Source organism: Rissa tridactyla, chromosome 1 (assembly GCF_028500815.1).
Source record: "Rissa tridactyla isolate bRisTri1 chromosome 1, bRisTri1.patW.cur.20221130, whole genome shotgun sequence".
NCBI classification, from domain to species: Eukaryota; Metazoa; Chordata; class Aves; order Charadriiformes; family Laridae; genus Rissa; species Rissa tridactyla.
Window position 1 is genome coordinate 30,309,217 of NC_071466.1, and position 16,299 is coordinate 30,325,515.

A 16,299-nucleotide genomic window follows, 5' to 3' on the forward strand; every position below is an offset into this window, starting at 1 on the left:
CCAGCTTTGGAGCCCTCAGCACAAGAAGGACACAGATCCATTGGAACAGGTCCAGAGGAGGGACACGAGGACAATCAGAGGGCTGGAGCACCTCTCCTGTGAAGACTCCTTGTTCAGCCTGGAGAAGAGAAGGCTCTGGGGAGACCTTATAGTGACCTTCCAGTACCTAAAGGGGGCCTACAGGAGAGAAGGGGAGGGACTTTTTACATGGGCATGTAGTGATAGAACCAGGGGTAATGGCTTCAAACTGAAAGAGGGTAGATTTAGATGAGATATCAGAAAGAAATTTTTCAGTGTGAAGTTGGTGAGGCACTGGAACAGGTTGCCCAGAGAAACCATGGATGCCCCTTCCCTGGAAGTGTTCAAGGCCAGGCTGGATGGGGCTTTGAGCAACCTGGTCTAATGGGAGGTGTTCCTGCCCATGGCAGCATGGTTGGAACTAGATGATGATCTTTAAGGTCCCTTCCATCCTAAAATATTCTATGATGCTATGATTCTTACACATTTAAAAGTTATTTTATAGTAACATCACATTATCTGGAATGTTTATATTCAGCCTTCATTCTATATTTAATAACTTAAATTCTAAAAGTTTACACACATTTTTCATCCCACTCTGAGATTAGCAGGTTGCCTTTTGAATCATGATCTAATTATTTCCTCCATATCTCAAGATCTTATCCCCAGTCACTGTTCTGTGGTCAGAGCTGCTTAGGAATGACAGCAACTTCTTCCTCCAACCCCAGCTAAAGCCATGTTTGAGTTCAGGCTACTCAGCACTGCTCAGAATCGAGACCATACATAAATTTAAATTGTTACTCCTTTGGTTTAGTGACAAACACCTTCTTCAACACATTTTAAAAATAAGGTGATGAAAACAACAAAATCTGTTGCTCACAAATTTAGATCACTTGGAGTGTTCACAAGTACCCAGAATCCTGTTCAAAGCCTCAAGGCACTTGTTCCTTTCTAATATATATAACCCTTAAGAAATACTGACATCTGCTGTCAATATGGGACTGGAATCAGCCTGGTATGAGCTTTTGGCTAAGTTATTACATTTTCCACCTTAGATGACTCCAAGAGTTTCTCTGTGCTTCAGAGTATCTACAGTATTATTTCTTCCTGAAATAAAACATGCAAGCTGTTAGTCGTGTGATTTTGGGAACAATTTGGAACAGTTTCCTTTGTTGTCATTGGTCTAGGACTAGCTGAGAGTGGGTAATGATCAGATGTGATTTTGTTGTGATTGTTAGTTAATGGCTCCTATAAAGAGATTTTGCCATTTGTGTTTTGCAGTCTCTTTCTAGTCTAAAGTAAGTGTCCACCCCACTGCATCCGTAACAAGTAGTTATTGCTAGGAAACAAGAACAGAATCAACATTCAGATTTCTCTAGGTTCTATAAGTTAAAAGGAATAAATGAATGAATGAATAAATAAATAAAGACAATAAATAAAATAAAAGTTGACAATATTGTCAAGATTGCTTTGAAAGTCTCCATTGCTGCTGATCAAAAAGGTATACTTTAAATTACTTACATAAAAGTAAGAAACTCCTTGAATCTTGTGTAATGTAACTGCTCGTCATTTGCTTCCTAAGTGGGATTCATCTTCGAGCAGCTTGGTTAATCATCTGGTCAAAGGTCGTCTAGGATTTCCTGATAGTTAGTGGGGTAAGACAGACTGCCTTAGAAAGCATCTTAAGGTGTCCTTGGTAGAGCTGAGAATCTCTTGCTGGATATGCCCAGGGTTTTTCCATTTGCTTTATGCTGGCAATGCCTAAAACTAAGTGAAATGAGTTTTGAATGAAAACTGTCATTGTGTCTTGGCAATCAGAACATGTAACACTATCTGGAGGTCGAAACCAGCTTGCTTTTTATGCCTTGATTGCTAAATGTCGCATAAAGAGAAATACTTCTGGTTGGCTACAGCCTTGCTTATAATTCAGACATTATACATTGCTTGTACTGAAAAATAGTCCTGAAAAGGTTTAGTTTTCTAAAAGATAAACATTTCCAAGTTATTTGTCAGCTCTTCACGTACTCCTGTCACATATAACTGTAGCCTTGACATATGTCATAATTGCAACGTATTTCACTCTGGAAAGACAATCACATAAGATTTAGGTGCATTGGCAGTGGAGAGGCCAATAATTCTTATTATACTGTAAATATTCCAGATAATTTTGATAAGATCACAGAACGGCAGCACAGATGTCAAATACATATGCAATAGTTGTGGAGTTTTTTAAGGATCTTTTAATAATGAACACCTATCTGATTGGCTTTCATTTTTTCTACTGTTTGCAAAATACCATGTCTTATAACTTTATCATGGCTTTCAGTTAAAGGAATTCCAGGTCCATTCTACGTCAAAAGAATTGCAAGAATAGTGCAAGATATGAACATACAGAACAAAAATATACAGCCACTGAGTTATATTCATCCCTCGGTCCATTCTTTCAATAATAACTACAATAAATCTTTTAACATGCATTTGAATTGTAGTTTGATGCACGCTACTAATATATGTGACATTATTTATGTTATACTATTTTTCTTGACAAAAGAAGGACTAGCTATACTGAAAAATAAATAAATCAATAAATCAGAGGTGACTGCAGCATTTTGTGGCATGTAGAGTGGAGTGATAAGCATGTCGCACAGTCATTTTGAGAAAAAGGCGACATATTATAGTTTAAAAAGCCAGCTTGTGATATGCCTTTATTATTCCTGAAATAAGGATGCCACATGCCACAAAATACCACCTCTCAAATGAAATCTTGATTGGTGTTGGCAGAACACCAGAGAGATGAAAAACTTAGCGCATTCATGTGCTGGAAACCTCTACTACTCTACTGACAGCATGACATTGGAAAATCTCCTCTTTCTGACTTTCTGCATCTCCCATCCTCTGCTTATTGCATGCCTCCATGGACAAAGTTCAGTTCTGGTCCATAAACTTCCACCCAAGGACAGGCATTTCTAAATGCACTTCCAGTGCAGAAAGCCAACAGTATCCTGGGCTGCATTAAAAATAATGTGTCCAGCAGGTCAAGGGAGGAGATTCCGCCTCTCTACTCTGCTCTGGTGAGACCCCACCTACAGTACTGCATCCACCTCTGGGTTTTGCAGTAGAGGAAAGATATGGACCTACTGGAATGGGTCCAGAGGAGGGCCACAAAAATGGTCAGAGGGCTGGAACACATCTCCTATGAGGAAAGGCTGAGAGAGTTGAGGTTGTTCAGTCTGAAGAAGAGAAGGCTCTGGGGAGACCTTATTGCAGCCTCTCAATATATATAGGGGACTTATAAGAAAGATAGACAGAGGCTTCTTACCAGGGCCTTTAGTGAGGGGACAAAGGTCAATGGTTTTAAACTGAAGAGGGGAGGTTCAGATTGGACGTAAGACATTTTTTACATTGAGGGTGGTGAGACACTGGAACAAGTTGCCCAGAGAAGCTGCGAAAGCCTCATCCCTGGAAGTGTTCAAAGTGAGCTTGGATGGGGCTTTGAGCAACCTGATGTAGTGAAAGATGTCTGTGCCCGTGGCAGGGGGCTTGGGTTAGATGACCTTTGGACATCCCTTCTGACCCAAACAACTCCATGATTCTATGAATATCTTAATGGGAAGATGCAGGAAAATTAGACTGGAGAGATAATTTTGTCATTCTGAAAAGAGCCACAACAATATTACATGGGGGGTGGGCAGAACTCTACACAGCTGTTGGCACAGTAAGAAAATCCCAGTGCTGTGGAGTCTTTGGCATTAGGTCACTGAGGAAAGATGAGAATTTCCATAACAGACTTGTTTCATTGTCTCAGAAAGGTGTTTTCCATTAGATTTTTCTCCGTTTCTTAGGAAGTCTTTATCTTCTATGCTATAAGCAGCTAGCATAAGTCTATAATATATATATCCATCATCGTTAATTATGCATCTCAATTGCTGAGCACTAAAATAAAGAAATGGTCAGCAATGTTGAAGATAAGTATTGAGTGTATGAAAACAGAAGAACAACCTCTTCTTTCCAAGCTGGGGAGAAAAAGAGATAGAAAGAGATGAGGAAAAGAATCATACATATGTGGGAGTACAATAAAAGAGTTTCAGATGGCTGAAAAGAGTGAATTGACAAGAAAGGTGAGAAGAGATAAAGAGTTACATATAAAAGCACTGCAGGGAAAAAAAAAAGATTAGTGTTAGGGGGTAGAGCAGACAAAGCATTGAGCATTAGTAGAAGAATAGAAAGTAGATTGATGTTTACGTAGAAATGTTGAGGATAAAAGTGGAAAATACAGGTTGCAAATGAGTAGCTGTCACAGCCAGACAACCCTCTGGTCTTCTATGGTTGCACCTCTACTAGTAAATTAAACAGCGTCTAGAAAGTTTCCTGGCTGCTAACAATAATATTATATAGTTTAAAATTATTCAAATGATTATTGAAATGGCTTTCATGCATTTCCAAGTTCCGTAGCTTAGCATGCAGCAAGTCTTGTTCCCAGTAGGCTGTCTTCATACACACACCCTGTTTTGGAGACAAAATATTTCACCAGATGCATATGAACTGCTTTGTTCCAGACTGTGGTCCTGGGCACATTTCTTTTAACTGTATAGATATAACTAAACCATCTGCTGCATCTGAAGAGCAGCAGTGGCTAAAAGTATTTCTTCCAAAGCCCTGAAACATTTTTATCAGCCACTGGTAGACACATAAGAAATGGTCCAGCAGAGAAGTTCCCTGAGAAGCAACCAAATAGTCATTGCATGCACACAGTAGTCTGCTTTGACAAACAGCATAATACAGAGTTGCAGCTTCCCACAAGTCAGAGGAAAATAATGCAACTTCTCTGCTGTAAAGGCCATGCTGCTGTTTAGGCAGTTGGAATAGATGATTATTGTAGGTCCTTTGTAACTGAATTATTCTATTCTATTCGATTCGGTTCGATTTGATTCGATTCGATTCTAATGAACACTGAAGAGATAGTCCGAGAGACACGCAAAAATCCTCTTCCACCCTAAGCAAATAAAATGTGGTTATCTTTCCTTCTTATCATTCCAGAACTTAATTTCTTTCTAGCCCTTGAATTTTATCACTGTAGGTAATCTCCCATGCTGTGTGTATACTTCCAAGAGCCCTGGAAATAGGGGAATGTGCATGAGACCACTTTTTGATGTGTTCTTTCCTACTAAACTTTACCTGCAGTTTTCAGCAGCTCTTTCACATAGTTATAAAGGGAGCCTGAGTCAAAGAATTAAATGCATTTCATTCTTCACAGCATGTAAAGCATGAGATTAGAATGAAAAGAGCCTATTTGAGGTCACAGATTGCAGAAGAAAATAGCATTTACTTTCAGCCCACAAAAGGTCTTGATTTTGATTGACTTAATTTGAACCCCTAAGGTTCTGGGGGAGAAAGAGTTTTCAGTTTCCTTTGCTTTGTTTTGGGGTTTTTTAAAGAGCTAGTTCCCACAGAGTAATTTTAAACATTACAGAGAAAAAGTTAAAAAGCCTTTTTTAAAGACTGTATTTGTTCCATAATGAAAACATTTTAGCATTCAAAGTTCAATCAGCTCTACACTTTAAAAGTATTTTCTAAAGGGAATATTTACAAGAACTAAAGAAGCATGCTTCTCTTCCTATTTATGCCAGGATTATCCTATTCACTTCAGGGAATTTACTCCCTAGGTTCGTAGGAATAAACGGGAGGAGAATTTGAATTTAGCTGTTTACCCTGGCTTACAAAATCCTGTGTTTCACAGACTCCTAGATCTCCCCATTTCTGTAAGACAGGACAAGCAGGCACATGCTTAAAATGTTCCGTAGTACTCAAAAAAAAGTCAGGCAAGGAACCCCATATACTTTTTACCCTACCTGTGCAGAATTAAACAGATCAACTCAGAACAGTTAACACTGTGTTATACAAGGCTGGTGGTGAGCAAACGAAGAAAAAACAATTTTGCTTACAATCCTCAAGACTTTATAGTCATCTTCTCCCTAAGGGTCATGTTTCCTCATCATTCAGAAACATAGGCCCTTAGGACACCTATTCAATCAATCAGTTAAGTTACCTTATTTAGGCAATATAGTGATCAGTAAATGCTGGAACATTACAGATCAGATCATTACAGATCATGGCTTCCCCTCAGGATCTCGCTCCCTTTCAATACACAGTCACCCTCCACAAACGGCATCACATCCTTGCCTTCCACAGCTGTACTTACTACAGCTTGTGGTGTCTAGCTGTTTCAAACTACAGGTACTCAGGTTTTGTTAGTTTATTTCTCTGCTCACTCAAGTCTCTCTGTAGGCTCAACAGTTAGTTTACAAACTGGGATTACACAGTCAGGTTGTGTGAATCTTCCTTCTTCTCTTACCAAAATCTCCCTTACTGACTTCACATCTCCGGTCAGCTGGGTTCGGGCATACATCCCGCATGGTGAGACACGCTTCGTGGTACATTTTTCTGTCCGGTCTGTGAGACTTCTACAAAACTCTGTACTGAGATTTCTTTTAGCATTTATTTATTACTTTCCCAAAACATATTAAATTCTGTAATGAAACAGAGGAGGTGAGGTCTCTGTAAGAGATAATTTTAGACAAGAAGCAAAAAACAACCTGGGAGATTGAATGATTGTATCTTTTATAGCATGCCATTGGAAGTTTTGTGTAGAAAAGTCCATTTATCCAAATATGAACAATAGAATTTTTAGGTAGATTTGTCTCGTTTTGAACTATTGCACTGGGAATCGCTTTGTCATTCATGCCTTCCAGTGCCTGGAACAGTGCTAAGGACAAATTGTAATGAGAGATTTCATGCTACACGCTTCTTCGTGGGTGTCAGTGGGACAGTTTACAAAGTAAGGAAAGCACAAGCAGACCAAGGGCTTCTATGCCATGACTAAATGAGTTTCTAGTCAAAGGATTTTAAAAGAATGAGAGCAGCTGAGTGCTGAGTCAATTTGCATTTGACAATGTACCCATTTATCCTCTTCCTTCAGTTCTTCAAATACAATGAGTCAGGCCAAATCCTGATGTAAATGAAGCCAGGCTGTGATTCTCCATTCAGAACATCCCACAGGTGATGACTGTGCTAAGCCAGCAGTGCTGGGAGGCCAATTAAAAGCTGAATCCAGCAAATACTTAGAAGGTCATAATTCCTCCATGAGAATCATGGGCTGCAGGGCAAAAATAGCATGGACAGATGCTGTCTTCTGGGTCAAGCATGACATTTTTACCTAACCCAGCTGCTCCTCATTTATCATCCTTTGGAGATTTCCAGCTCTGTAGCTTTGCTGATATCAAGGACCATATAGAAGTATTTTCTAATATGCACCAGACACACCCAAATGGCTTATTTTCTTTAGCCTAATTATACGTTTCCCCAGCAGAGCTGTGGTAACAGCTATACCTAGGAAAGGGAATATGAAAAACAGTATAAGGTGGCAACATTTTAAATTGACATTGATCTTTGGAAATAAACACCTACTGAATGGTCAGGAGGACTAGAGTGGGAACCATGAGGTTGAGATGCAGTCTACCTAAGTCTTTCCTAGGAACATAAATACTTTATCAGGTCTGGGTCCATATCAATAAACAGCATTGGACTTGCCTTTTTAGGAAAGGCAAGGCAATAATCAGGTTTGAAAATCTGCCTTTTTTGTTGTTTGCTTGGAGCCACTAAGAAGACATTAGTACTAAGAGGTATACTTTATATTAAATCTGCAAGCAAAATAACATAAAATTCTATTGAAATGGCACTGAAGCCAAGGGTTTGATTTCCCTCTCCAGGTCTGCCAGGTAACTTCATGCATTTTGTAAAATGCATATATATACACATATATATGTTATATGAAGGAACAGTTTTCAATTGTGTGAGGGAACGGAATGATGAGGATACTCCTGTGGGAGTTTGGAATCATGCTCTTAAAAAACCAGCTTTCTCATATATGTGTTCTCTGAGGTACAGTGTTCAAAAAGTACTGAGAAGGGATTAAGAAAAAAAGCCAAAAAAGAAAGTATCCCAAGATAATTATTATCATGGACAAGACAAGCTGCTTGACACTGAAGAGCAACAAAATGATGACTTTTTGATTTTAAAACTTTCTTTTTGGGAAAGAAAGGAAAAAAAGTTTAATTCACTTGAAAGAAATTATTTTTATTTTATTTTATTTTATTTTATTTTAAATCATGAAAGTGTAAATTTAACTATACATCCTGAAAAGAGAATACCAATTTAGGTCAGCTCCTTTCTGAGAAACACAGTTCACTCACTGGAATGCACCATCACTTATATGTAATACTGATAATTAAAAAAGATTCTTTTGAAGAGACTGAAGTTCAGAAGATTGTCTAGTGTTGGCCTAGAGTCAAAAAAGGATTAATGTATTTAACTGAAAATCAATTTACAGCATGGTGTGTCCATATTGCCTTAAAATACAGACATAAGTCTTGATGTAAAACAGCAAGGGAATTGTGGTGATATTGCTGTATTATCTCTGAGAAAGAAAGATTATTCCTCTTTGTAGTGCAAAGCACACTACTTAGTAGGCATTACTTATTGGGGTAGTTGAAAAATGTGCAGTAAGAGAGAGAGAAACCTTAAATTAATTTACAGAAAGGCAAGTTATTTGTACAACTTGTACACAGTTTGTTGTATAAATACAATATTTTTGTATCTTTTGGGATAGAAGAAGAAGGAAGACATGAAAGATCAGAAGATTGCTAAGAGGGTTTTAGAGCATATAATTTTTAGGACATTTGCTAATGATTTGACTGATAGAAAAGTATATCTGTCATAATGACTTGACTATCTATTAACCAGTAAACATAGAATAATAATTTTAATTTTATGTTAAGGTTTGGAAAGGTGTATGCAGCATCTCCGTTGTATTCTCCAGGTGAAATTCTGGTTTTGCTGGAGCCATTACAGCCCAGGTATGGGTTTTCTAGGCTGGAATCAAAGCACATGAGCAATGCAGTATAAGTACAGCCTTTTCTCCTGTGCCGTATTTGCTGCATGCATAAACATTGGCCATTGTCACTGAGTTTCTGAAACTCACTAAAAAAAAACATTCACATACTGAGACACCCTGTGTATGTGTTTTTGCATCCTGTTGTCATCAATAGAAATGAAATAGACATGTAAGTAATGCCTTAGTATGAGTACACTCAGAGTTCCTCCATATCTCTCAAAAGAAAGCGTCTATAGCAAGTTCATAAGCACAGTGCTGTCAGATGTTGAGCTAAACAACTTTTCGTTTGTTTGTGTCTTAAACTAACATTTCATTTAGACAAAAATGCTGTTTTTGTCAACCTGAACTATTCAAAAGTAATTTCAGAACTCACACAATCAAAGACCTAAACAGTCATTGCAGCTAACATTTACACAAATTGCCAGTACCTCGCCAAAAGGGAGTGAGCAACCCCTTCGCTGAACAGGCTATGCTAGGCATCGGACAACTCCTAGGGTAGGGAAGACTTTCATTGGTGTTAGTGCTCTGAAGGGAGGGGAAAAAAACACTTAAATCCTCATTTGGCAATGGTCTATCTTAATGGAGAAGACAGAATAGAAGAGGAAAAATGAATCACTTTTCACACACTGTGGATAGAGTCCCTTAGTTTTGTTCCAATATGTGTAACTACTTACTGAAATTCATAGATGTGCTAACGCTTTCAAAGATGATTCTGCATACAGGCTAGGTGATCAACAAGATCCATCAGCCAGTCTGAATGGAGACACCACATAAAACTGAGACAAAGTATTGTAAGTTCTTCTCAGTCCTAAGAATTTTTCTGACAGTGTACATGCCAAAAAGCTGGTGGTACAACAGCAAAATTATTATTTAGCTCTTGAGGATTTCTAAATTATTCAAAGTATGCTAATTTAGTTTTTCAATATTCAATTATTCAAAAAAATATTTCCATAGAAAGGGTTGAGCAATACCCATATCAGAAGCCCTAGTTATCACCAACTTTTCCACTACCCAATAATTTCCCAGGAGTAAAAAGACAGCGTTAATAAGATATGTGCCTTGGTCAACACTTCCAAAATTGAGTGTCTACAATTATGGATATCTTTCAACATTTCAGTACCTCAGCAGAGGTGGCTTACTTTTAGATATGTTGAGTGATTTGTTACTCCTGATAAAATAAAAATCCAAATCACCTATTTGGTTGATTATGAATCGGTAGTGAAATCTGTGTTACCCAAGCTTGAACACAGGATGGGTTCATTTTAAGACATGCTCAGCATCTGATGTTCTTTGGTGCCTACAAGAAGACCTGCATTTATGATAGCTGCCTACTCAGACTATTGTGGAGGAATGTGAACCATTACTTACATTTAGCTTTTAACTTTCAGCAGAAAAATGTGTATGATTGATACAAAAGAAAAGATGTTCTAAAGGTAGCACGGTATGAGAGTTTAGGGAATCTCTATCATTGAGTGTTAGACAGATTTCTATCAGAAATGGTTTAGGTGTATCCTGATGGGTTGGACTGGATTACCTGGAGTACCTGTACTCCCTGTAGCTGTATTTATAAATCTACAAATAGGAAAATAAATATTTAAGATGGGGATGGGAGTGGAATCTTCCAGCTTCCTCAGCAAGATCAGATAAAACAGCACAACTAGAATAGTTTGCTAACATTTAATGGTTTAATTTGGAAGTAATGGCATTAACAAATAAAGATTTCATACACCTCATGGTATTTTTGTGGTTTTAGACAAGGATAATTCTAGCAAAAAGAGGTTGGTGAAAGTGAAATTCTGCTCAAAAAGGGAAATAAAAGAATCTACTGCAAGATATGCATATAAAGAGAAAGAGAAAAATAATAATAATAATAATCACCATCATCAGAAAAAGGAATAGGAACAGTTTCTGAGAGAATATTCTATTAATCATTTTTGGCATGTGTAGTGAGAAGTTATTGTCACCTGAATTTGTGAGTATCTTCATCTCCATCAATTAAATTTGAAAAGATGTAGATTATGTCGATTGTTTCTACCAAACTTGGCTTGTTTGTGGCCCTCCTCAGCAGGCTGCTGCTCTAGGAATGTCTTTTCTCTAAATAGTCTCCAGCATTTGCCAGTGGAAGAGACTGAAAACTTCCTAGCAGAACAGATTCTAGTTTGAGAGGAGAGAGGACAAAGAAGAAAAGAATAAAAAATCATCTGTGTTTTTTTTTTTTCACAAACATTAAATAGGTGTCTAATTGTTCTTTCTTTGCATCCTGGAGCTCTCTTCCCTCTTGTCCTGGTTTCAGTTGGGATAGAGTTAATTTGCTTCCTAGTAGCTACTGTGTTTTGGATTTAGTATGACAACAATGTTGATAACACCTAATGATTTAGTTGTTGCTGAGTAATGCTTATATTAGGTCAAGGGCTTTTTCAGCTTCCTATAGAAGCTGAGAGGGAGCATAGACAGGAGAAGCTGGCCAAGGAATATTCCATACCATAGACTTGATGCTCAATATATATATATGTGAGGATTGGCCAGGGGGCAGGAATCATGGAATCACGGAATCACAGAATCTTCAGAGTTGGAAGGGACCTCTAGAGATCATCTAGTCCAACTCCCCTGCTAGAGCAGGATTGCCTAAAGCACATCCCTCAGGGCTGCATCCAGGCGGGTCTTGAAAATCTCCAGAGAAGGGGACTCCACAACCTCCCTGGGCAGCCTGTTCCAGTGCTCTGTCACCCTCACTGTAAAGAAGTTTTTCCGTGTATTTGAACGGAACTTCCTATGTTCTAGCTTGTGCCCATTGCCCCTTGTCCTGTCGCTGGGAACCATTGAAAAGAGCCTGGCTCCGTCCTCCTTAAACCCACCCTTTAGATACTTGTAAACATTAATCAGGTCCCCCCTCAACCTTCTCTTCTCCAGGCTAAAGAGTCCCAGCTCTTTCAGCCTTTCCTCATAAGGGAGGTGCTCCAGTCCCATAATCATCTTGGTTGCCCTACGCTGGACTCGCTCCAGTAGTTCCCTGTCCCTCTTGAACTGGGGAGCCCAAAACTGGACACAGTACTCCAGTTGTGGCCTCACCAGTGCAGAGTAGAGGGGGAGAATGACCTCCCTCGACCTACTGGCCACAGTCTTCCCTATGCAGCCCAGGATGCCATTGGCCTTCTTGGCGACAAGGGCACACTGCTGGCTCATGGATAATTTGCTGTCTACCAGGACCCCCAGGTCCTTCTCCTCAGAGCTGCTTCCCAGCATGTCCGCCCCTAACATATACTGGTGCTTGGCATTCTTCCTCCCCAGGTGCAGGACCTTGCACTTGCTTTTGTTGAACCTCATTAGGTTCTTCTCTGCCCAGCTCTCCAGCCTGTCCAGGTCACGCTGGATGGCAGCACGGCCCTCTGGAGTGTCGGCCACCCCTCCCAGCTTGGTATCATCAGCAAACTTGCTGAGGATACACTCTGTCCCCTCATCTAGGTCATTAATGAATATATTGAACAAAATTGGTCCAAGTATTGACCCCTGAGGGACACCACTCGTTACAGGCCTCCAACTGGACTCTGTGCCGCTGATCACAACCCTCTGAGTTCTGTCACTCAGCCAGCTCTCGATCCACCTCACTGTCACCTCGTCTAGCCCATACTTCCTCAGCTTCCTAATGAGGATGTTATGGGAGACAGTGTCAAAAGCCTTGCTAAGGTCAAGGTAGATGACATCTACGGCTCTCCCCTCATCCAGCCAACCCGTTATAACATCATAGAAAGCTATCAGATTGGTCAGGCATGATTTGCCCTTGGTAAATCCATGCTGACCACTTCCAATAACTTCCTGTTCCTCTACGTGTTTGGAGAGGACATCCAGAATGAGTCGCTCCATTACCTTCCCAGGGACAGAGGTGAGACTAACCGGTCTGTAGTTCCCTGGGTCCTCCTTCTTGCCTTTTTTGAAGATTGGAGTGATGTCAGCCTTCCTCCAGTCCTCAGGCACCTCTCCTGTTCCCCATGACCTTGCAAAGACGATGGAGAGTGCTCTAGCGATAACATCTGCCAGCTCTCTCAGCACTCGCGGGTGCATCCCGTCAGGGCCCATGGATTTATGAATGTCCAGCTTGGCCAAGTGGCCAAGGAATCCAGGATCGCTGCTCGGGACTGGCTGGGCTCACCACGTGGTGAGCAATTACATTGCATCACATCACTCATTTTGTGTATTCTTTTACCATTATTATTATTTTCTCTCCCATTACTGTTCTGTTAAACTATCTTTACCTCAACTCACGAGGTTTTTTTCCCTTTTCTCGCTCTTCTTCCTATCCTACAGGAGGGAAGAGGGAGTGAACAGCTGTGTGGTCCTAGTTGCTGGCTGGGGTTAAGCCATAACACCTCCCTTTGGCATGAAATACTTCCTTTTTGTCTTCCAAGGGAACTGCCTGGGGCAATGGCTACATGAGCGGATGATAACTCCGAGAGTTTGAGAAATCCCTCACGTTCTGTGCATGAGTCATGGCCTGCAGTCAAGGACACACTCCCAGTCATTTTGTCTTGTGATTTTGGCCGGGCTGATTAATGAGAATTTATAATTCACTCCCATCCAAGGTGATGAAAAGGAGTCTGTCTGTGAGACCACTATGCCATTAATTCCTTTCTATTGGTTTCAAGAAACAAGAACCAGAGAACCCGGTCAGCAAATGACTGGGACATTTGCCGGTGTGAGCTTTTCCTCCTTCAGATATCTTGAAACTGCATAGCTGTGAAGAATTTTTAATCGGTTTTCACAATGGACAAGCCTTTATCTTGAATTTTCTGGCCTAGCATCGAACCAGATTTCAAGCTCCTCTACATCACTGTGCTTTGTAAGTCTCGTCACTAATGACTAGCAATCAGAAAAGGTTCATTTAAGAAAAGTTAGATTGATTTTACATTGTTGAATAGAGTTGTATTAAGAGCCAGGTCTGTCACGCCTCCAGTTTCTTCTCTTTCTCCTAAGTATCACCAGATTCAGGGAATAAGAAAAGATGAGTGAGATAATAGGAATAATGTGAAGTGACAGAACGAAATACTCTTTTTAAAAAATACTGTCTGAACTTACCATTATCTGTGCTCAAGACATACTTAGTTGAGTGCGGGTCTCACAGGGCCATACTGTCAGCATGCACTGGGAGGAATGATCCTTGCCCTGCAGATTTTATCAAGTGAAGAAGAAAAGGAGGGATAGGCGAGACTGAGACACAGACTGGGAACATGACTTGGGTAAGTCATTTCTTATGGCACTAGCAAAGCTCATTTCTGTGCCAATGGCCTGCACTTTAAGACCTTTAAAAGCTTAAATTACCTGCATCTGATATTGCCAGCTTTTTACTCGCATCTTTTCTCAGTTTTTTGTTTGACATAATGAGGAATTTGCTGCTACAACTGAATGGATGTAAGTCTATGGGATCCATCCCAGGGTACTGAAAGAGTTGGCCAATGTTATTGTGAGACCTCTTTCACTTATTTATCAACAATCTTGGGAATCTGGAGAGGTCCCAGTTGACTGGAAGTCTGGAAATGTTATTCCAATTTTCAAGAGGGCAAAAAAGAAGACCCTGTTAATTATAGGCCTGTCAGTCTCACTTCAGTGCCTGGTAAAATTATGGAGAAGATTATTCTGGGAGTTATTGAAAAACAGTTGAAAGACAACGCAATCAGCAGTCAAATCCAGCATGGGTTCATGAAGGGAAAGTCATGCCTTACTAACTTAATTTCCTCTTACGGCAAGGTTACCCGCCTAATGGATGAGGAGAAGGCACTGCATGTGGGGGTGTGTGTGTGTGTGTTTGTTTTAGAAAGGCTTTTGATGCTGTCTCTCACAGTATCCTTCTAGACAAAATGCTCAGCACACAGCTAGACATGTATACAATACCATGTGCAAAAATTGGCTGAAGGATTGGACTCAAAAAGTTGTAGTAAATGGGGTAACATTTGGTTGGTGGCCAGTCACTAGTGGTGTTTCCCAGGGCTCAATTTTAGGGCCAGTTGTCTGCAATCTTTTTATCAATGACCTGGGCACAGGAGCTGATGCACACTAAGGAAGTCTGACTACTATACTAAATTAGGAAGACCCCCTGACTGCATCAAAGGTAGACAGATCTTGCAGAGAGACTTTGGTAGGTTAGAATGCTGGGCAATCACTAACTGCACTAAATTTAACAAGAACAAATGCCAGATTCTGCACCTGGGGTGGTGTAATCTTGGACGTATGTGTACACCAGGGGACAAAAGGCTGGGTTGCCACTCTGCAGAAAGAGGTTTTGGTTGATAGTAAGCTCAATATGAGTCAACAATGTGCCCTGGCGGCCAAAAGGGCCAGCTGTATCCTGGGGTGTGTTAGGCACAGTGTAGCCAGCCAGCTGAAAGAAATGACTGTCCCACCATAGTCAGCACTGGTGCATTTCGGGTTTCACAGTATAAGAAAGATATAAAAATATTAGAATATGTCCAAAGAAGAGCAAAAAAGATGGTGAAAGGACTAGCGGGTGGAACATGAGGAGGAGCTGAGGTTACTTGATTTGTTCAGCTTAGAGGAGACTGAGGGGTGACCTCATTGCTTTCTACAGCTTCCTCATGAGGGAAAGCAGAGAGGGAGGTGCTGATCTATTCTCTCTGGTGTAGGGTGATAGGATGCAAGGGAATGGCTTAAAGCTGCATCAGGGGAATTTCATATTGGATATTAGCAAGAAGTTCTTCACTGAGAGGGTGGTCAAGCACTGGAACAAGCTCCCACGGAAGTGGTCATGGCCCCAAGTCTGGTGATGTTCAAGGAGCATTTGGACAATGGACTTAGATATATAGTTTAACTTTAAGGTTGCCCTGTGTGGAGTCAATGATCCTTGTGGGTCCCTTCCAACTCAGAATATTCTATGACTCTGTGAATCCTGGAAATTGGTGTAGGAGAGGAAGCATTTGTCCAGGAAACATAAAGAATAATTAATTCTTTAAAATGACAAGAAATAATTTTGTTTTCAAACAAATAACATAGTTTCTGACCTGAGTTTTTCACTTAGCAATTTTAAGAATTTCAAACATATGTATGTTTAGAAAAATGAATTTATCAAATGCTTAAATGTACTAATTAAGCACCTCTTCCAGCCTGACATGGATATTAACTATTTCAACAAATTGGAATGCAATGAGAATATGATTGAAATTAAAAGAAAAAACAATTTAAAAAAGCTAACTTGGTTTGTATGAATCTGTTTTAGAACAGATTTCACTTTATTCTTTATGGTTTGAATCTCTTATACAAAGAATTATAATAGATCTTATTCTCCAGTTTCTATTTGATAGCATTTATTCTCACAATTCTTTTTA